Consider the following 24,219-nt stretch of genomic DNA (forward strand, 5'->3'; position numbering starts at 1 on the left):
CCCCAGGCGCAGGACCCCGGAGTTCCATTGTTTTCCTGCTCCCTCCTTGGGTTGTGTCAGTGTGGACGGGCCTTCATAGGGAGGAAAAAGAGTGAGGATGGACACCTTAACTTGGTAATGTAAGTCTATGCACAGCAGACTCTGTATACGTTTACCACTCAAAGGCTTGTAATGAAGGTTTATGATGGAGAGTGGGTGGGAGGCGCTCTGCTCTGGGAGGGTCTGGCAGTCCCCAAGGCTCTTGGTTTTCCCCTCTAGGTATCTATCTAGTGACATGAATCTCTAAAATTGCTTACCTCTTATTTCCTAAAATCTGTGCAGAGCCCATGGACACAGACAATAGAGCGGTGAACGCCTGGGGGGGGGGGGGGCAAAGGAGAGGAAAATAGAGGACATCTGTAACACTGTCAACAATAGAAAATAAATCTGTGATTACAAGCCACTCACTAATGCAGGCTATTTCAAACTAGGCTTGAAGAGGAATAGGATATCTTGGTTATGGAAATTAGAAAAAGAATGAACAAGGTCAGAACAGATTTTTATATTTGAAGTGTATATTTTAATATACATGATTTAAATGTGCAGAATTTGATATTTGATCTCAAAGTTCTGCCAGGCATGAAATGGGCATTACAAAAACACTTCCAGATTTATTTCAGGAGATCAGTGTTAGCCTGATACCAAAAGCCACTGCATGACTTTGTCTTTCTCAAAGGAAAAGAGAGCTAAGACCAATATCCTTCATAAATGAAGACATAAGAATCTTGAACAAAACTTTAGTAAGTCAAACCCAACAACATTTGAGAAGATACTACATCATGATCAGGGAGGTTTATCCTGGGAATGCAAAGTTGGTTTAACATCTGAAAATCATCCAATGTAATTCACCATGTTAACAGAATATAGGAAAAAGTCAATATTATCATTTCAACAGCTACAGAAATAGCACTACTGAATGGGTAAACAAAGTGTGATAAACATATACAATGAAATACTACTCAGCATGAAAGAGGAACAAAATATTCCTATATGGGTAAATGTCAAAAACAAAATGTTGCCTGAAGTAAGTCAAATACAAAGGACTATACTAAATAATTTTATTCATGTGAAATTATAGAAAAAGCAAAATTAGGCAAGGTTAGTTTCATAATCATATTAGAAGGCTAAAGTTTACATCGCAGGAAAGTATACTGAAGCCTTACACTACAAATATGGCCAAATATACTTTGGTCACACAGAGGCTGTAAATATGTATAAAACAATGTCACAAAGTAATTAGATTTAATGTTTTGTTTTTTTCCTTGTTAACTTCAGAATAATTAATTGGAATCCTAGCAAAGTGGTCAATGACTTTTTTTTTATAATCCCTTAAGGAACTCGTGGATTTTTGTATATTTGGTGTACTTCAATCTATTGCCATTATTGTTATGTTTTTATGCTCATATTGCCCCAATATGAGAACCTTTTTAAATTAGGGCCTATAGATTCTCTGCTTTCAGTGGATCACAGTATACTCATAAGAACTGGGATAAAACCAGTTCTTTGCTTTCGAACTGGATAGAAACTTCAAGGTTAACAAATTTATGTAAAAGTAATATTTATAATGAAGTTGTTTTGGAAGAGAATTAATTTGCAAAGTGCTTGATGGTTTTTAAAAAGCCAGTGAAGATATTTTTTAATGATAGATGTGTGTGGGAAGGAAACTGGACAGCAAGTGAAATCTGGGGTGAATTTTAAAAAAATAGTTTTATTGATTTTTTAGAGAGAGAGGAAAGGAGAGGGAGAGAGAGACAAATATCAATGTGAGGGTGGCTGCCTCCTACAACCCTGGTACCGTGCCCTGATCGGGAATCGAACCAGCAACCTTTTGGTGCACCGGATGACGCCCAACCAACTGAGCCACGCTGGCCAGGTCTTGTCATTTTTCTTTATGGAGATAAAAAGGTTCACAACAAAGGTGGGGCTAGGGTGAGTTTTTTCCTTCTGTGATGAAAAGTGACTCATGAAATTGGCATCTTTAATTGATATTTTTCAAGGCTAAACACTCAACAACAGCAGACAAAATTGTCAATGTAGACTGGCTGCAATGAAAATGAAACATGCTATCTTGATAAAAAAAAGTTGATTGTGGGGATCTTGGGTCATTTGAGTCTCTTAGTTCATTTACAAGTGATGAAAGTAAGGACTTTAGTTGTAAAATTAATAACAATATCGATTCTCTTTCCTTTGAAGTGGATTGCACCTGCCTGAGCAGGACACTAGGGAATGGACAGTTCTCCAGGTACCTTCAGTAGCCTTCAAGGCCTGGGAAAAGAAGTGCAGACCTCTTCTGGCAGCCCTGAAGGTAAGAAGAGTAGGCAAAGAGAATGATTTGGTAGATAGCTAGAATTCCAGGTTAGGAGATAAAGAGGCCTGAGAAAAAATGAACCTGTCTTGCCACATGCAAGACAGTGAGGAGGCCAGCGTGGTAAGAAGTAAAGACTCATTTGTTTATCAGTATATTCCGCTGAACACTTTTCCTGCTTTGATACATCAGCGTCTAAAACAGTAAAGTCTTCTCGGCAGGATGTGGATACTATCTAAGCCAAGATAGACAATGGATGAATGACGGGAGGGAGTTAGTCCTGAGGGAGAAAGGGCAAATTCGTGAACAAGCTTCTTTTCCAATTCCAGCTCCTCTCCCCTTCTTTCCTACTCAAAGAGGTTAGAACCCTACACCTACCTCAGCATTTTTCAAACAGCAGGGCAAAACCGTGTGTGCTATCCTGACTATCATTAAGGAAGGAGCTGGAGGGGTGGGGGGAGAGGGAGAAAGCGAGAGACAAAAGAAAAGGCAGAGCATAGAAAGTATCAGTTTCCATTTCCCCATGCATTCCCACGTAAACTCACACCACACACAAGTACACATACATGGCTTATTTGTGTGTGTGTGTGTGTGTGTGTGTGTGTTTTCTAGGTTGTGATTTGAAATGTATTTTTAGGATGGGTCTTGGTGAAAAATCTTTAAAGTTACTGCATAGCCCTAATGAATCTTCTGAATCAATTTCTTCCCCAGACTAAAGGTCCTTAATCTTCAAATCCTGAAAGGAAATGCCCACTTGCAGTTCACCTCCCTCTTGATTTGTCCTTCCTTCCCTCTTTCAGGGAGGCTTCCTTAGGGTTTTGCTCTAAGGAATGGCAAATTACTGGAGAAGTCAGATTTAGAATCTATTTATTGTTGCTTCTGATAGTTCTGTGATTCTGGGTTATGTTACTGTTCAGTAAATAGGCCAAAGAATTTGAGAGGTGAATGAATTTAGGAGTGTAACAAAACATAAAAAAAAAACCCAAAAAACCAAAAACAAAACAAGAGATGGCAAAAGAATATTCTATTTTGTTTGTTTTTATTGATAAAGCCCTTAATTTGATTGGATACTAACTTTTGAAGAATCCATGTTTTGTTTTTACAAAGTCCTTGTGTCGGTCGAAGAGCCACCCATCCCAAATCACAGGAGCTGCCTGATAATAATTCAGTCCTAGTCCCCAACTAAGTAAATCGGAATCTTCATGGCTAGACCTAAAAATCTGCATTTCAAACAAGCTCCTTTTGTGATTTTGTTATACTAACTAGAATTTGAGAATTCTGGAGTAGGCCTTAGCTCTCAACAAATATTTGCTGAATGCTGGTACTTCAATTCTACTGATGTATATCTGTGAAAGCCTGTTGTTTTCTTAACTCACGTTCAAAGCAGGAGCATAATTCTGAGAGTGAGACTCCACCCTCTCCCACAGACCTCACCTTGTGCTTTCTCTCTCCTTAATTCCAGTTTTGCTTGGCACTACCTGCTTACTTCACATTCCTCTTCCTCTTCTCAACTTGCAAGGACTCTGAAGGGTGATTAAAAACTGCACACCTCCAGATCCCTAGAACAGCACCTCCTCCCGTCTTCCCAAGCAGCACTGCAGGTGGCTGCTGGAGTCCCTGGCATGATTAAATTCCCAGGCCCCTCATCCTCAGCGGGAACCTAACCTGCCCAAAGCCCCACAAGCCACACCCTTTCAAGGCTTTATTATTTCAGTGATTGTACAAGTGTACCTTGTAATTGCGTTAACAGCAAGGGGGACCAGGGTGTCCTGTGATCTTCCAACAGAAACCCAGTTTTCAATCAAATTTAATCTGTGTGCAGATTCTTTATCTCAAGTATGTTTTACACGCCCGCCCGCGCCCCCCCCCCCCCCCCCCCCCGCAATCTCTGTTATTTACATCTCCTTCTTGTTGTTGATGTTTAAACTCACAGGAGTGTAATTGATTTGCTCTTTGTAGCTCCCAAATAACTATTTGGGGATGAATTAGCCATGCTCTGTAGATAGAACCAGGGATCAGGCTACATTCGGTCATCCATCCCTTTCTGCCAGCATGTCCGGCACCAAAAGCCAGCCATGTCTAAGGAGGCAGAAGTGAAGGGAGGGACTCTCCTAGGTTCAAGGCAAGGACACAGCAAGTGAAGGATATCTCATTCCCTTAGGGGAAGCGCCACAAGCTGCAAGGTGCCAGAGACCAGTCAGGTGTTGCTGCAGCTCTCAGACTGAGTAACACACTCTGTATCCTGCTGCCATTGCCAGCACCTCTCTCAAGGACCACACCCTGCCCTCCAAGCTGGGGATCTTGGCTCCCCTTTTCTGATTCTTCTGCATTTTCTTCAAACCTCAGAACTCTTGGGAGCTTGTAAGAAACATCCAACACCCCTGTTCTGTCATTATTTACAGCAGTCCTGCCTTTCAGGACAGGTAGGACTATTTCCTTTCCTCAATGAAAGCAAAGAGAGAAAAAAAATTCTCAGGTTTGGGGAAAAGACACTCAAACAAATCATTCTGGAAAATACCATTTAACAATTAGAGGTGATTTTCAGGCTAGCCTGATTAATAACTATTATAATTCTCAAGCACTAGGTAAGAGTTAATACAGGCAATAAAATGAGTTTTGCCAGGTCATGATGAGTTCTAGCCACAAGGCAATAAATATTTAGTCAGTAGTGGAAAACTAGCCTGAAAATGTGCCATAATCTTTAAGTCTACTTTTAAGCACAGAGGGTTTTTTGTTATTGTTGTGATTTTTTGAGCATAGGATTGTGCTATTCCCATAGAAAAATCTTATCTTTCCCCCCTTTCTCATCTCGATTCCCACTTCTGCTCTTTAGAATCTTTAGCAAATGGAGCAAATGGGGTTTTTGTTTGTTTTCTGAATAATCTGATTTGTCTCTATATGTCAAAAACATTTTAAGTTTAACAAAAAACCCTGGATTTGCAGTTATAAGGCTGGAGTTCAAATCCCAAGTTATCGAGCTATGATAAAATTACTTAACTTTTTTGAACCCTGTTTTCTCGGTTGTAAAATGAAAGTAGTAATGTTTATCCAAGGCAGACACCACTAGTTACCTGCCAATATTCACATTAGCTTTTTTCTTAACAGAATCCTGATTTTGGCAATAGTCCTGGCCAAAACAAAATGAAAACTTAAGTTCCTTAGTTCCCCAGCAGAGAGAGGTTACTATGTGACACTGTTTTGGCCAATGAGATGTGTGCAAAAGACACAAGGTAGTAAACACCACCTATAAAGGGGGCAGACCCAGCCCCACAGCTGCCTTCTGCCTTTGTTCTTTCCCGTCTTCCATCCTGGGAGTTGATAATGTCTGGAAGTAGAACAGCTATCTTATGTCTGTGAGGATAGGGGCTACAAGTTTAGAGGAAAGACCAGAAAGGCAAGTGTCTTGGTCCCTGCACTGGCCCTGGATTGCCCACCTCCAGACTACATATAATGAGCACTATGCTTGATCAAGCCACTGAAGGTGGGTGTCTGTGACATGCAGCTGACTGCGATCCTTAACCGACACACCACCTCACAGAATTGGTGTGAAATTGAAGGTGACAAACTATGGGAATGCACATGTGCCTGAAGCATAGTGCTTAATGTATTTTGTTTGAAGAAAGTATTTTATATTTCCCCATGAATTATAAAAGAGAGCACAGGAAATTTTTAACTTTTCCTGAATCCCCAGGAACTTGATTAAGAATATTTAGTGTAAGGCTCTTAAAATTAAAATAGGCAGAGATAAAAAAATTATATATAAGTTTTATGGTTGCTGTAGAATGTGCTGCCCTATATTTGGCTTACTACCTCATGGTGAAACATTGGGTAAAAGTGTTGCCTGCAGTACATTGGAAGGTAAAAGACATACCTAACTTTAGGGAAGAGATTGAAAACAAATTATTATTATGGTATAATTGGTTTCTATTAGCTGCATTTGACAAGATATTACAAGAAAGATATATGTTTGGAGAAGAATCTGTCAGTTTGTAGGGATAAATAAAAGATGAGAGTCTACAAATTCAGGGACCTATCAGGCTGGGAAAGACAACTGCTTCTCAACACAAACAGTAAAAGATAAAATTGATACTTTGAACAACAAAGGCCTATTAAAAGTCAGCTCTGCAGCAAGGATCAGATCACTAAACATGGATTAGGGTGTTGTGACCTGAAATTCCTTTCAATTGGACCAAATGGCTCAAAATTACTTAAAATGGTTCAGGGTTTGAAAAGGTGTTGCTCTCATCGCTGTGCTCAAGAGACCTATAATTAGGGATGGAGGGTAGGAGGGAGAGAGAGAGGGAAGAGGGAAAAGGGGGGAGGTCATTGGGACAAAAGAGCATAGGAGTACAGCAAAGAAATAGGCCTAGAAAGGAAATGTGGGAATAGGTAAGAAGTCAACCAAGTTTAACTTTTGAAGACAGTTTTACTGCTAAAAGAGTCACCAACCTGGATTAAATGCAATTGTGGCTATTTGAGACTTAAAATGACCCTTGGATTTCGTACCATTGATGGGCAAGAAGTACACTGAGAAAACTGCTCAACCTGTAAGGCGGAGATATTCTTCAGTGCTTACTTCAGACAAGGCCCAGAAAGATAATGGAAAGAAGAAGCATCCCAAGGTGAAAATCCAAGGACCATGAGATCAACAGACAGGGGAGCCCCTCATAAGAAACCCCCATGGATCCTGTTCAGGGAACATTCCTCACCTTTAGGCTAAGGGACCTAAAACTTCTGCCCAGTCTAAGATCAGAATTGCAAGAGGCCATGCATTTCCCATTCTTCCTTTTTTAACGTATTTATTAAAGGTATCCTGCCCCTGCCCCATCACTGGATTGTGTGTGTGTGTGTCTGTGTTTGGGGAGGTGAGGGAAGGGAAGGGTCTGTGGATCAAGAGGAGTTGCACATGGGCCGTTGTAGAGGCTATTGCACCTTATTTCCTGATGTAAAGACTACTGTGCGTCCACCCCAAAGATGTCCACATCCTAATTCCCGGAATATTCCTGTGAATATGTTACTTTTAATGGAAAAAGCCTTAAGAAAAAAACCTTGGGCCCACAGTCTTATTTCTCGCTGTGACTGTTCATTCAGAGCATACCACCTTTCTCAGCCCTGCACACCTCACATTGTCAGAGTTCTTGTTGAGTTAGTTTGCAAGCTGCAGGCAAATATCCCTCTCTTAGCTCAGCTGTATTTCTTTCTTTTTCTGCTTTTGTACCATTCAGTTCTAGCCTGAGTTTATCTCCCCCTTGTAAGACTTTGCTGAAGGCAGCAAGAAGCATTCAATACATACCTACATTCTGAATTTTTCACACCATTGCCCTGTCTGTCTTAGGTTCTATGGTCACTTTACTACCAAATATTTGCCACAGAATAACAAAGGTCATCAGTTTTCTAGTTTGCTTTTCTTTCACTGGCCACTTTCACTAAATCACACATTTAGTTCTGTTACTTGTAGCACCAGGCTTCTAGGTTCCAAATTCTAATTGGGTTTATTGTGAATGTCAGATATCCAAAATGACAGTGGCTTAAACAGGGTGGAGTTTTTAAAAAATTCTTTGTACAATTGAGGTCTGGAGCTGATGGGCAGCTTCGCAATGATCAGATTCCCAGACTTCATCAGTCCTCAATATGCAGATTCTGTTTTGTGGTGCATGATGGTTACTCCACCTTTTGCCAACACATTTGCATTGTAGTCATCAGATTTGAGAAAAAAGAAAAAGAAGGAAAAGAGCTCACTACTTCGCTTTAAAGGTGTCTTCCAGAAGCTGCACCACTGTGCCACCAGTGGGAAATTATTGACATAGCCCCTCCAAGCTACAGGGGAAAATGTAGTCTTTATTTTGGGTGTCCATGCGCCTAGGTAACATTTTGGGCTTTCATTACTGAAGGAGAGTTAGGGTGTAGTTAGCTGCATTCACTGCTGCACACTGCTTTGAATTGTGGACATCAGTCAGCTAAGTCATGACAGGGAACTTGTTGAGTAGATCTAGGTAGAGCTGCACTATAATGGGTGATGCATTTCTGAAATGGACCATTATGGAGTGAATCTTGTCATTCAAATGTATCAAGAGCTCATAGTGATGAAACCAAGAAAAGAAATGGAGGAGCCATTTCCCAGTCTTTTATTACTAGCAGTTTGGGTACCTTAACTATTCTCTGCGTTGGCTATCTAATGGGTAAATGGGAACATAGAGGTGTTGGGCTATGCCTGTCAGCTTCCCAAAGATGCACATAGGTTTTGCTTTAACTGTCTACCTCATGAAAACTGGATAGTGTGCATCTTAGATTACAAAATTCTGCAAAGCTGAGGTACCAGGGTCAGGATGATCTTCACCGTGGCCAACCGTCACACAAGTACATCCCTTCTGCTATAAGGAAGACCAGATGTCATGACAGCTGCTTAATATTAGATCCAACTCTGTAATATTAGATCTAAAAAACAAGCTATTTTGCCTCTCTTAGTGTTGGGAAAAGCCTTGAATATTTTGATTAAGTTCAGAACCACTTTTTGTATTTTGGACCCTGAACAAATTGGGAGTTTCCCTGGCGTCTGTTTCCCAAAGATGGGGGAGGGAGCTTAAGGAGCTTTGCTTATGCCTTTGGCCTTGAAGAAATGCTTTGTGAAATGATCAGTGGTTTCCAAAGAAGTGTTTTAAAGCTTTAGGATGAAGGCAGGAAGAAACATTCAATATAATAAATCAAATCTTATTACACAGCAAAATGATTATATATTTTTTCTATTCTGATTTTTTTTTTAACACTTTTCAGCTAACTCATCACATTCAGGAACCCCTCAGTTCAGGGACATGATCACTTATCAGAATACAACTTCAGAAGGACACATGCTCTGCCTGGCTCTATAACCTGTGCTGCACATAGGGCCACCATATAAGGACATCAGAAACTAGAACTCCTTTCTAGATTTTTGATCTGGCATTTTACACTATTTTAACCAACATCTCTTACTAGACCAAAAAGAAAAGGCTCTAATGAGGCTTCACACCTTCATTTTAGTTCGAAAGTGAGAATCAACTGATTTTATATAAGGATTTGAAGAGCTTTAGCCCCACAATCTGAGAATCACTATTGTCTCTAGTGTTGTGGCTCATTTCTAAAAATTTCATTTTAACTACTTCCCTGTACTGAGACTCCCATCAGAGTCAATTGCCTGGTGTGTCAGTGTCTTTAGACAGGAGAAATAATCCTCATCTCAGCTGCCAATGTGTCCCTCCATCCTTAAATATGTTTAATTCAAACATATAGAATTCTTGTATGGTATTTTCTCCTTTATCAAAGTGGCAAAATTAAAATAAGTGGCATTATGCTCCAGTTAAGATGTAGAAAGTCATGTCCATACTTAAATTGAAAAAAAATAGAGAAATTTAGAAAAGCATATTTTTAAAATGACAGAGCTATTGAATGAAAAAGTCTAAAGGAACTACATTCTAGAGAGGGGACAAAGCCTAACAATGTAGTTAGTAGCTTGGCAATAAGTACATAATAATGGTAGTAATGTAACTGATTTTTTTTTTTAAATCACTCAAAGTGTTATTTTTCCAGCAAAAGTAAAACAATTGAAAAGAATCAAATTAATTTCCTAATTATTTTTAGTAAACTTAACTTTAGTCTTTTGCTTGAGAATATAATTTTTATTTTTGCTGTTAGCTATTCATGCAGATATTGCTGACATTTTTTCAGCATTTCACATAATTGGTAACATATTAAATACGTTGTGTTGACTTAAATAATAAGATATAAACTGTTTTTATTTAGTTCTCAAAATCCAGCTAACACACAAAAGCATAAAGAACAAACATAAAAGCATTCACAAGGCCGGCGGCTGCCTGTAGCCATGCGCAGGCCACCTCTCACTGAGATGGAGCAAGGGAAAGTCCTTGATCGACAGACTTTTCTGCAGCCATCGTAGGGCTGATCTGGCAGAGGTTTTGTGTGCCCTTCTTGAAATTAGTGTCAGTGTTGCTCATGTGATACCCCTAAAAACCCCAAACCCAGCAACAGGAATGAAATACTAAAGAATAAGATTTTATCAGATAGAACTGTGTTTTGAAGGGCCATGTTCATTGTAATATTAAGATATTTTTTAACACTTCCCAAGGAACAATTTTTGTCCTGTTGGATGCAGTAGCCCCCAGTGAGAATGCATGATGTAAATGAATTTAAATCACTAATAGAAAATATTTATAAAAGGAATACTTGCAAGAAAGATACATTTTCCCTTGAATTGTATAATTTAACTTTTTACATGTAATTTTATATGGACAAGGGATAACTGCTCCCTTCCATAAAAAATTGCCTGCCCGGCCGGGCGTGGCTCAGCGGTTGAGTATCGACCTAGGATCCAGGTGATCGGGGTTCGATTCCCCGTCAGGGCACATGCCCGGGTTGCGGGCTTGATCAATGACTCTCTCATTGATGTTTCTATCTCTGTCTCTCCCTCTCCTTACCTCTCCCTGAAATCAATAAAGACATATTTTAAAAAAAAATTCCCTAATTTAATTACAGAAGTCAGTGATCCCAAAGCTCATTTAATGAAAACTTATTTTGGACTACACTTTTTCTAGAGACCTCCGGGATCCTCTTGTACAGTGGTATATGGCCTGAGATCTTTAAATAATTACAAAGGCGATATTAGGGTATCTTGAGCTATTTTCAATATTGCAAAATGCCTAGAAAAAGTTATAGATACTCTTGCTGGGCTTTATTTCCTAATGTGCTAAGTTTTATAGGATTTTGTTCTATAAGAACAGAACATGAAATGCTGCTTAATTACCTGAGGAAATTGACATCTCCTTCTAGCCGAATCACCTACCCTGTTCTCTGCCTAACGCAGCTTCCGTCATTTCTGTCACCACCATTCCTAATCCTCCTTAGGGATTTGTCAGAATTTTTAACAAAACAACCAATTATTGCTAAGTGACTTTTTCTATTATCTAAATATTATTCTATATAATATTTTGAAGGACAAGGCCCATGGTTAAATATTATTAACTGGAGAGCTTAGTAGTGAAATGTTTCAACTTCTTATCTGGTTTAATGTTCTATAGAGGTATAAAGAGGTCAAATGCATTTTCCAAGGTCACCAAACTGGTTAATGATGAGGGAGGAATGAGTCCCAACTTTCTGACTAAAATCTGTCATAGTTTTCACTACATTAATGCTGTCCTCAGCATGGACAGCATTAAACACTTATGCCATAAATGACATGAAAGCCATTTTCTGTTGATAGAGGTTAGTGGCTGCCTTCACACCCTAAGGCTTATGAGAGCTCCTCTGGCTGCCTGTTTGTATGCCGGGGCATTGTCGTCAGCCCAGAGCGCAGCAGAAGGCTGGGAGGCAAAATGCTGGTGCAGCAGTTTTGACATCCCTAAAAGCAAGCTTGTGTTGTCTGTGACTGCTGAGTTGTGCTGTGATAACTGTGGTTTGCGATGTCCTAAGGCACTGCATGTTCCCAGGATGTGATCTGAAGAATCAAAGACATTACATTTGGAAAAATTTTAGCATTTACTACATATGCTAGCATTCTAAGGTGACAATATGGCTGCTCTCAGTCAAACATAATTTGTATAATTGGACTTTAAAGTAAGATTTCCAGAATACAATTTAATAGAAGAATCAAGGTCTAGAGTCATATTTCTCATTTTTGTATTTTATATTTGTTAAAATAGTCTTACTTTTGCCTCAACAAGCCTTTGCTGACTATTATGTTATGGCTTTCATTTATTTTTCTTTCTTACTACTTTGAACTACTCAATCTTTTAAGTTCTTTAGCACAAAATTAATCAATTATGCACTCATTCAATAAGTTCATTGAATACCTATTTTGTGACAGATTTATGCTAGATACTGGGGAGATACTGGTGAAAAAATATTGGAAACTTATTAGAGACTGTAGAACTAATAACACAAATGAATATAAAATTATAACTGATGAGTGTTATTGAAGGGAGGGTATGGTGGTATCAAAGTTATTTTTTAAAAGCAGGTTTGCTGATGTTGGGGATAACAAGAAAGGATTCCTTGAAGAAGGAATTATTAAGCAAAAGTCTGAAGAAAACTCCTTTAACTAAGCAAAGATGGCAGAGAAGAAGCTTTCAGGCAGGAGAACAGCATATGTAAAGTCCCTGTGGTCAGAGTTCAGAGAAATGAAGGCCAATGTTACTGGAGTGCAGATTGGGTTGGAGGTTGTTATGAGATGATGTGAATTTAAACCAGGTTATGCATGATTTTAAAGCAGGGTTGGGCTTTTTGGCATTATTCTGAGAGCCACTGGAAGCATTGAAGGAGGAGGGGTAATTAAGGTTTATGTTTTTAAAAGATCATTTCGCAGCATTGTGAAGAATAGATCAGAGTGGCAAAAAGAAAGTAGTAAGATGTAGCAGGAGATTATTTTAAGAATGCTAGTAATAAATGATGATTGTTTAGACCATGAACTTTCAACATGGGTGACTGTCGCCCTCAACAAGACAAAAATTAGTTCAGTGGGGGCAAAAATAACCCCCTTAATTGTTACATTGATTTGTGGCCCTTAGAAGCTCAACCCTAAGTGATAAAATATTATGGGCTTAGTAATTAATTTCTCTCATTGGTTTTTGGTGTTGTTTGGAGGTAGCATATGAGCAGCATTGGCATTGAATTCATGAAAGATATACAAAGTGTATGCAAGATCAATGCTAGACAACTACAGAAGAGATAGCTATGATTGGGGACTTTCTCTTGTATGGCTATTTGGTTCTGAATTATATTGCAAGAGATGACCTAAGAATGGCTGTGGGCTGCTATTGACCACCATATAGATATTGTTTATGTTTGATTTTTATGGTTTTGTGTGTGAATTGGACTTTGAGATTTAAATAAAAATAGTTCATAGTTTATTATTTAATTAGACAAAAGTTAACCAATGCATCATCCATTTCATCAAATGCTGAAAAGAAAAAAAGATCAACAATATTCGAATGGATATCTAGCAGCTAATTACATTAAAATGTTTTCTCATACCAAGCAAAAGTTAAAAGCTAACTTCTCTAAAAATAATTTTAAAGAAATTAATTAAAATTTTCAATAGTTTTATGTTTGCTGGAAAATAGTTTCATGTTATTTTAAAATTTAATTCCATTGTTATTATTTCTGTATTTATATGTATGCATATATTTGACACATTACAATTTATAAGCATATAAATTACATTTGAAGTTACTCAGCATATACAGTTTTAAAGCTAAATATTGGTAGCTGTTTAATTTATCTTTTAACTTGGAAATTCTACTAAGTCATTCTTCACTCAGTATTGAATAAAGAGATTAAGCGTTAGACATACTCTTTTTATGTATAAATCACAGCTACATTGTACTATCTGTGGTATTAACATTTCATAGGCGAGGCAATTAGGAAAAATATCTAAGTAGGCTTTTTTAGGGCATAATAGTGAAGAAAAGTTTAATAAAAATGGCTTAGAAGAGGGTGATGAAAGTAGAAATACAGAAAATTTGGATGAAGTAAATCGCTAAGATTGAATGATGAGTGGGATTTGGAGAGTGATAGAGGGGAAGGTGTCAAAGATTCCTCTTAAGCCTAGTTTACTCAGCTACACAGGTGATTCAGCCAGCCGTGGAGGTAGGGAAGCCCTGGAAGAGTACCAGGAGGTTCTCATTTGCTTATTTATTTTGTGGGATCTATTAGTGTGCATGTATCTGTGTGTGTGTGTGTGTGTGTGTGTGTGTGTGTGTGTGTGATGTGTGTTTGTGAGCACATATTTAATGAAAAGGTCTTGGACATACTGACTTTTAGGTATCTATAGTAGGCAGAATAATGGTCCTTCAATATGTCCACATCCTGATCTCTGGAACCCGTTAGTAAATTATCTTACATGGCAAAGATGAATTAAGGTTGCAGATGGAATTAAGATTGCTAACTGGTTGACCTTAAGATATTAATAGTAATCCCCAGGGAAACCACTAAGAAAATAACTCAGAAATACATAGTAAAATATGTACAAATAGTACAAGAGAATTAAAATGGCACATTAGGGAATATCAATTTGGCACAAAAGAAGTCAGTAATGGAGGAATTGAAAAACACAAAAGACATGACATATAGAAAACAAATAGCAAAATAGAAGATGTAAATCTTATCTCACCAGTAATTACATTAAACGAATTAAATTCTCCAATTAAAAGATAAAGATTGACAGGTGGATTTTTAAAGAACATGACCCAAACTAGTTGCTGACTACAAGAGACTCAAGACAGAAAGACACACATAGGTAAAAAGGATGGAAAATAGATACCTGCAAATAGTAACCATAGAGAACTATAGTGGCTGTACTAATATTAGACGAAATAGACTTAAAGTAAAAAATCATTCCTAGAAACAAAGATGAACACTTTGTAATGATAAAAGTTTAATCTACCAGGAAAATACAAATATGTAGACAGTCCCTGATTTACAGTGATTCGACTTAAGATTTTTGACTCTACAATGTGCAAAAGTGATATGCATTCATTAGAAGTCAGTCTTCAAATTTAATTTTTTCCCAGCTCGTAATATTTGGTATGATGCTCTCTCATGATGCTGGGCAGTAGCAGTGGGCCACAAACCTCAGTAAGCCAAGTGATCATTAGGGTAAACAACCAATGCTCTATAGTGTACTGTGCTGTCAGGGTTTTGTGGATATTGTGTTTTGTGTTTTTGTGTCCCCTCATGTGTACAAAACACCCATATGTCTCCTGCTTCTGGTGAGAAGGAAAAGAGAAAGGCAATTACTCTTGAGTTAAAGTTAAAAATAATTGCCTAGCATGAGGATTACAAGCCATAATTACATAAATTATATGAGATATTCAATACTTTATTATAAAATAGGCTTGGTGTTAGATGATTTTTCAACTGTAGAACAATGTAAGTGCTTTGAGCATGTTTAAAGTAGGTTAGGTTAAGATATAATGTTTGGTAGTTTAGGTGTATTAAATGCATTTCTGACTTATATTTTCAACTTACATTGGGTTTACTAGGCTATAACCCCATAATAGGTTAAGGAGACTCTGTAGATATACATGTACCTAACAGAAACTCAATGTATGTGGAGCAAAACTGACAAAATTAAACAGAGAAATACATGATCTAACAATAATACTTGATGACCTCAATATCTCACTTGCCATAATGAATAGGTAAGTCGACAGAAGATCAGCAAGGAGATAGATTTGACCAACTAGACTCAACAGAACACTCCACCCAACAGCAGCAGAATATATATTCTTCTCCAGTGCTGATGGAACATTCACCAGAATAAACCATATGGTAAGCCATTAAACAAGTCTCAATAAGTTTAAAAGGACTGAAATTATACAAAATATTTCCTTTCAATCACAATGAAAGGAAAGTGGAAATCAAAAACAGATGGAAATTTTGAAAATTCACACATATGTTGAAATTTAAAAGCGCACATCTAAAGACCCAATGATTTTAAAAAGAAACCACAGGGGAATTAGAAAATACTTTGAGATTAATGAAAGTTAAAATATAACATACCAAAAATTATGGGATACAGCAAAAATAGTGATCAGAGGGAAATTTATAGCTGTAAGCACCTACATTTTAAAAAGAAGAAATATGTCAAATCAATAACCTAAACTTCTAACTAAAGGTATAAGAAAGTAGCAAACTAAACCCCAAGTAACCAGAAGGATAGAAGTAATACAGATTAGAGCTGAAATGAATAAAATACAGAACAGAAAAATAATATAGAAAATCAATAAAACCAAAAGTTGGTTCTTTGAAGAGATCAACAAAATTGACAGTTAACTATACTGACCATGATAAAAAGAATATTCAAAATACTAAAATCAAGAATAAAAGAGGGGACACAAATTACCAACACCAACTCATGAAGAAGTAGAAGCTATGTACTGGTCTCTAACAAGTAAAGAGTTTTAATTAGTAGTCAAAAACTTTCCATCAAAGAAAATCACAGGAGCATATGGCTTCATTAATGAATCTTAGCAAGTATATAAAAAATTAGCACCAATCCTTCCCAAACTCTTTAAAAAAAATAGAAGAGAAAGGAAAACTTCCTAATTCATATTGTGAGGCCACTATTAACTTGATATCAAAACCAGATAAGGGCATCATAAGAAAAGAAAACTACAGACCAATATCCCATGTGGCTCTTCAACAAAATACAAGTAAACCAAATACAAAAATATATAAAAAGCTTTATAAGCCATGACCAAGTGGGATTTATTCCAGAAATTCAAAGTTGTTTCAACATACAAAAATAAATCGAGATACATCATATAACAGAATAAAGAAAACAACCCCTCATGATTATTTTAAGAAATGATCATCTTAAGCAGAAAAAGCATCTGACCAAATCTAATAACCTTTAATGATAAAGATATTCAACAAACTAAGGGCAGACAGAATTTCCTCAAACTAATAGAGGGCATCTGTGAAAAACCCACAACTGATATTATATTTAATGATAAAAGACTGAAAGTTTTCCCCCATAAGATCAGGAACAAGCAAAGGATGTCTGATCTGACCACTTCTGTTTGGTGAGGGTGGGGGAGAAATAGGCATCCAGGATGGGAAGGAAGAAGTAAAACTATCGCTATTTGCAGATGACATAATCTTATATAGAGAAAACACAAAAGAATCCACAAAAAAGCTAATATAGCAAATTTCAGCAAATTTGCATTATACAAGATCAATGTGCAAAAGTGAGTTGTATTTCATACATTAAAATAAACAATCTGATAGTTAAATTAAGAAAACAATTTCACTGACAATAGCATAAACAAGTATAAAATACATTTACTTAGGGATAAATTTAACCAAAGAGGCACAAGACTTGCACACTAAAGACTATAAGACTTTAATGAAAAAATTAAAGAATGCCTAAATAAATGGTGAGACATTCTGTGTTCTTGGGTTGGAAGACTTACTATTGTTAAAATGGCAGTACCACCCAAATCTACAGATACAATGCAATCCCTATTAAAATTCCAGTTACTTTTTACAGAAATAAACAAGTTGATCCTAAAATTCACACAGAATTTCAAGGAACTCAAAATAGTCAAAAGAATCTTGAAAAAGAACAAAGTTAGAGGTCTCACTTCCTGATTTCAAACCCTAATTCAAAACAGTGTGGTACTGGCATAAACATAATCATATGTATCAGTGGCATAGAGTTGAGAGTTCAGAAATTAACTCACACATCTATTTTTGTCAATTGATTTTTGACAAGGGTCCCAAAACCATTCAATGAGAAAGAAATAGACTTCTCAAAAAATAGTGATGGGACAGCTTGATATCCATGGGCAAAAGAAGGAATTTGAACCCCCTTTCACCACGATATAAAAAAATTTAACTCAAAATGAATCAAAGACCTTAATGTAAGAGCTTAGATTATAAAACTCTTAGAAGAAAACAGGAGTAAATCTTTGTGACCTTCGACTAGGCACTGGCTCCTTAGATAAGACACCAAAAGTATAAGCAAAGAAAATAAAGGTATATTGGACTTCATTAAAATTAAAAACTTTTGTGCATCAAAGCACACTATCCAAAAAGTGAAAAGAGAACCCACAGTATGGAGAAAAATATTTTCACATCATATACCTGAGATTAACATCCAGAATATAAAAATAATTTTAATAATTCAACAATAAAAATGTTAAGAAACAATTTAAGAGAAGCAAAAGATCTGAGTAGACATTTCTGCAAAGAAGATATATATATGGCCAATATGCATATGAAAACATAATCAACATCATCAGTCCTTAGGAAAATGCAAATGAAAACCACAATGAGATACCACTTCACAGCCACTAAATGACTGTAGAAATTTAAAAAAATAATTAAAAAATTTTTAAATAAGACAAAGAAAGAAAGAAAAGAAAAAAGGGAAATAAGTGTTAGTGAGGGTATGGAGAAATTAGAATCCTCCTACACTACTAGTGGGAATGTAAAATGGCTCAGCCACTTTGGAAAATGGTTTGGCACTTCCTGAAAAGGTTAAATATAGTGTTATAATATGATTCTATTAGATTCTTCTCAAGAAAATTGAAAACACATGTTCATACAAAAACTTGTACATGAATGCTCCTAACAGCATTATTCATAACAGCTAAACGGTGGAAACAACCCAAATGCCCATCAACTGATGAATGGATAGGAAGTATGTGATTATATTCATACAATGGAATATTTTCAGCCATAAAAAAGATGAAGTACTGACACATGTTACTACATGGATGAACTAAGTGAAAGTTCTAGACACAAAAGGCCACATATTGTATGTTTCCATTTATATCAAATGTCCATAATAGGCAAATCTATAGAGATGCAAAATAGATTAGTGGTTGCTGGTGGCTGGGAGAGGGAGGAATGAAGACTGCTCAAGGGAGTAGGATGTCTTTTTAGGGTGATAGAAAAGTTCTGGAATTACTGGTGATGCTTGTACAACTTTATAAATATACTAACCACTGAATTTTACACTTTAAAATAGTGAATTTTATGGTGTGTGAATTACATCTCAAAAAAAAAAGTGAAGGTTGAGTCAGAAGAGAGTTAGAGAAAGAAATGCAATGTGGTTGGCTTTGAAGATGGAGAAGGAACCATGGAACAGGCAAGGAAATAGGTTTTCCTCTTGAACCAGAAAGGAAATCAGTCCTATAGGGATCTTGATTTTAGCCCATTGAGACCCATGTCAAACTTCTAACCTTCAGAACTACTGTAAGATAAATTTAAGTTGTTTTAAACCACTAAGTTTGTGGTACTTTGTTACAGCAACAATAGAAAATGAATACAGTACCTTTGAGATATCCAAGTGGAAGTGTCCAGTATGCAGTTCAATATGTCAGTCCAGTATGCAGTTCAGAAGAAAAATTGGGGCTAAATATAAAATAGTGATTTCTAGGCTCTATTGCAACTAAGTTATATATGTGTGTAAGAGATACCTACAGGTCTTTGAGGTTAGTTATGTATTATTTACTTTTTTTTGTAGGATGAAACCACAGCATAGGTGTTCAATAAATTCTGAGATGTGGAAGTATGAAATGGTAGAGGTACGACTCAAGTGCGGCGAGTCTAGCCTCAGAATTGGGGTCACCTCTCATGAATGGATCTGTAAATTATTATTATGTGATAACTGAAGCTCTCTGAAAATACCTATTGAATTTAGCTACATGGAGCACTTCAGTCTCATTTACTAGCACTCTTTTGGTGGAGTGATGGGGCAGAGCCAGATTGGGTTAATGAGTGAATGAAAGTTGAGGAAGGGGAGGCTGCATGTGTAGACAGTTCTTCTGCCAAATATGTCTGTGAAGGGGCAGAGAAATACAGTACAGTCTCTGTGGGGGGAATGGGAGTTGAGAGAAGTAGTTTTTAAATGGAAGTCTTGAAGATGCTTAAAAACTGTTGGGAAATTATAATGGAGTGAAGAAAAGGTGAAAAAAATAAGAAAGAATAGATATCCCTATTTATAAATTCTGAAAAGGAAGAGATGGGAGCAATCTATCATGTTATGGAGGATTTTGCCTTATACTTTTGTTATATAAGAAAGGGATAGGTATTGGTTGATGTATTTAGTATCAGGAGGATGCATAAGTTTCGGAGGGCTCCTATGTTTATTTTCTCTCCTATAAGTTAAGGTCACCCTATGAGAGTGGGGAAGGTGAGAGGAGTAGAGGTGAAGTTGGTGGTTATGACAGTAGCAGTCACAGCACTGAATCTGAAGTTGGAGGACAGTGGAGAAGATTTAAATGCTAATTTGGGAGAATAAATTGACCGGAGGGATATATGTAGTATTTTTGTCAGTTTTAGGGCCCTTTTAAGGATTTATCTGGTTTGCTACTATTGTCTTAAGTTGGTCACAAATTACTGCAAGGGTCTTAGACTTCTCACCTCTAGCTGTATTGTAAAATCTTCTGTTTTCCTCTTGATGCCTAAGACAGTGTTGAGAAAGCACTTAAGAAATATTTTTGGATTGATTAGAGTATTCAATGAATCAGAATATCTTAGTTCTCAACATTTCCAGATGAAGTTAGCTTACTATACCATGTTTGTAAAAGGCAAATAATCTGTCTCTCTCAAATCCTAGTTTTAGTAGAAGTCTTCCATAAAAAAGGTCAGTTAAAGACTATTTGTTTTAAAGTTTAAAAGAAAAGCAATAACAAAAAAACCTTATCCCACAAAAGCTAGAGAAGAGCTTCAATTCTCAATAAAATAAAATAATTTTATTTTGAGGTTAATAAACTTCCTCATTTTTTAAGTTAATAGATCCATTACCAATGGAAACATTCAAACTGGAGTTGAGCAGGGAGAAAGTAAGATTCTTTTTGAGGAAGCAGCCAGTGAAACAAGACAGGAGGGCAGACTCTGGGCAGAGATAAGGAGATTCCTGCCAAACTCCTTCCCTGCTCATTATAGTCCACAAATATATGTGTGGTTGCAACTGAGCTTCTCTGAGGCCCCATTCCATTCCAGAGGCAGATAAAAAATGTGAACATTTAACTGTGGATAGAAATCTCACACTGTGAAGCGTAGCAACCAGGAGGGAGTCCCAAGGAAATCACCCAGCAACAATCAGAACCTTGAAAACAAAGCAACCCAGTAACCAAAACACAGTCCAGACATGCTGAGGAGCCAAGGAAAGAAGGAAACACTCCAGGCAGAGTAGAGGTGCCCTAGGTCAAATTCCCCAGCGTCATAAGACGTGCACTTTCTCATTCATATTTAGGGAATGCTATGTGCCAGTACTTTGCCAGGAGCTAGGAATTCTAAGTTGAATAAAAAATAGTCCCTGTCTGCAATGAAATAATGATGATATTTTTTTAAACCCCTAGAATGATGAATGCTAGGATAAGTCATCTGCACAGTGCCATGGGAGCACAGAAGTTTGGGGAGTTTGGAGATGTCTTTGGGACACTCAAGTGGCACTACTCATTTGACAGTTGGACTTCTAGGCCCAAGGCTAGAGCCGACCACCTGAATGGTGATACAGGTATAGGAATATGTGTAGGTAGTAGTGGAAATCATGAGTTTGAAGAAAGTCATGGAGAAACTCATGAAACTGAGCATGGAACTCTGGGGAGCACTGACACCTAAAAGGGGAACCAGAGGAAAAGAAGATGAGTGGAGACAGAGGTAAACCAGGAAACAAGCGGCAGAATCGGAGGGAAGGGAGAGCACCAAGAAATATCCGATGCTGTGCTGCCACTCTAAAGTGTACGTTGAATTTGGAACCAAGGGAGGTCATTGGTGACATCCCTCAGACCAGCTTAGGGCAATGCTGGGAGGAAGCCATGTTACCTTGGTTAGAAATCATGCTAGTTGAGGAAGAAAGGAGAGAAAAGGTAAATATATTCCTAGAGAGATAAAGAAAAATACAGCAACCTTTGCATTTGAAGGGCACCCTTTGACACTCACTTGCTGACTGCTATTCCAGTAATCATTCTAGGCTCTATTGCAGGACCTTGAGACCTTTTCCCTCGCTTAACAAGATTTGTGGTCAAACCCTGAGAAGCCATGAGAGAGTAAGAAGTGAAGGGACACTTTGTAGCAGTTTTCAGGTGGAAGGTCCTTTAGAGACATGATTTCATTTAATTCCCACAAAAACCTTTAATAAAGTTTTCATTTTTAGTTTAAGATTCGAAGCAATGGTAAAAGTGAGTTAAGTAACATTGCCTACTAACCTCAGTTGTTAGCATGTTGATGTTATAGCCCTAGGAAAACCTTTCATTTCTCTTGCTTATGGGCCTTCCAGGTTTTGAAAAGTCTGAAAACTGCTCTGAGGGTCTATCCCACCTTCTCTTAAAAAGCTGCATCACAGGGGTCATTGCCTAAGTCAGAGTGACCTGCTGTGGAGGCTTGGTTCTCAGCATCTAAAAGCTGTGTCCAATCCTAAAATGATTTTCTTCCAACTGGAAAAATGTACTCTGAACAACTAGTTTAAGTCATATACCAGCCTGTCATATTCCCATTTTATATTGGGTTGGACATCATGAAACTGCCGTGTTCAGAGGTCAGAAAAATTGAATGCCAGCAATTCTGTGTAGGCTTTTGGTCATTGCTTGAGCTTTGTGGTGAAAGTGATGAGAATATTGACTCTTGGTGCTTTAATTTAACTTTTACACAGTTTATGTGTGTTTTAGTTCTATTTTAAACTTTATGCTTTTTACATATTAGTAAGAACAGTCTATTATTTTAATGTCTAGGACATATACTAACTTTTATAAAACTGGACTAAAAATGGTATAGATTAGCTGAGAAATCTGTTTAAAGCTCTATATTGTTTATTGGGCACATATCTTAGAAGCTGAGTTTTTATGAAACTGGTTTTGAAATAAACTATCAAGAACTGGTGTTTGCAGCCCTGTGAACGGCTCTGAGCACTTTAACCAGGGCCCTGTGCTGTTGTCTAATGTACCTTATACAAATTCAGATCAGGGACTGAACGTTTACCCATTTTCAATTTCTCAAGCAACATGTGAACAAAAACCATATTTACTTTAAATATCAGGCTGTGTGTTCTAGTTGACAAAAAAATATTAAGAGTAAGTTATATAGGCAACATGCGTACTTTTCATTTGGTTAAATAATTCATTTTATTCTTATTTCCTGGAAGTATAGACACTTCGATCAGAAAGCCTATCCTCTGTTATACTCTACAATTGAGCTATTGGATTTAAACAGTTCACCAACCACTTACAGAATGCAAACACAGCCTCGCATGATACTGATGTAGAATAAAAGAACCTCGAACTGGAAGATATCAAATTCAAATTCCATCCCTTTATGCTTTGAAGAGCCTATAAAATAGCTTCCATGTAATGGTTAATGTAAACATTACTTATACTTAAAAAAAAATATGACTTTGATACGTTTGTCCTAACTGTAATATCTGGCTCCATTTTAAACATATTGAGTGTACTTCCAACTGACAATCTTTCTGATTTTTAAAAGAATACTGTGATATTCTTTCTACATGCAGCTTTATTGTATAATTTTGTTGTGTGGTGTTATTTTTTGGAAACAAACAGTATTCCATTCTCATGTTTTCAGTCTCATGCTATGTGATAGTGATATTCATGTGCAAAAGAAAACTCCCAGGTTTGTTTTGTGATGTCTGAACTAGATGTATATCTATCATCAAACAATAATATAGAAAATAACTGGCATAACAATTGATTCATATAATCGCTACTATTTTCATTTGGGAAAAAGAATATTGAACTTAGAAGGAAAGAAACGAAAGGACAAAATAGCTGCCCTGAATTCCAAAATGAGGTATTTAAGAAATTTTTTCTTACTAAGAAATTTAGAGAGAAATAAACTGAGTTGGAAAGAGGACTGTATAATTGTCTGTGAAAGTGGTCATTTGTTAAAAATAAGACAAATCTCCATCAGAAGAAGGAAATGATTGCATTTGGGCTAATAATTTTGTGGGAAAATTCACAAGTATTTCACGGACAGGACTGTGAAAATATTTATATCCAGTCTCAGTCTAGAAAGTAACTGGACTAAGTGAAAACTGAAGGACTCTAAGCTATTAGAGAATGTGATCTTTCTTAACGATTTGGAAATGGAGTTTTGTACCAGAATTTAAAATCCTTAGTGAATTGCCAGTATCAGGGGAGGGAGAAGCCTTGGTGATGGGTACTGTTTGTTGAAGCATGTCATGGAGGACACACAACAGGGTGAAACAGAAAAGGTTCCAGAGGCATAAAAGGAGAAATAGGGAGGTCACACACCTGCTGTGGCTTTTACACCTGTGACCTGACCTTAGAGTGGTCTCATCAGTGAGAGCTGAAAGTGACCCCGAAAACTCTGCTTCTACTGCCTCATTTTCAGATCAC

General features: G+C 37.1%; 1 long non-coding RNA gene across 2 annotated transcripts; it reads left to right on the forward strand.

Annotated features, from left to right (window-relative positions):
• The first annotated feature begins 29 nt into the window (after positions 1 to 29).
• On the forward strand, positions 30 to 23,732 carry LOC308558338. 2 transcript variants are annotated; one of them, XR_013998986.1, is made up of 4 exons: positions 30 to 119; positions 2,233 to 2,344; positions 15,532 to 15,661; positions 22,994 to 23,732. It is a non-coding gene; the product is annotated as an uncharacterized lncRNA (long non-coding RNA). The 2 variants fall into 2 exon arrangements; XR_013998987.1 differs by having other exon boundaries at positions 38 to 114.
• Positions 23,733 to 24,219: the final 487 nt, after the last annotated feature.

The sequence above is a fragment of the Miniopterus schreibersii genome (genome assembly GCF_964146895.1).
Source record: "Miniopterus schreibersii genome assembly, chromosome: 6".
Classification (NCBI taxonomy): Eukaryota; Metazoa; Chordata; class Mammalia; order Chiroptera; family Miniopteridae; genus Miniopterus; species Miniopterus schreibersii.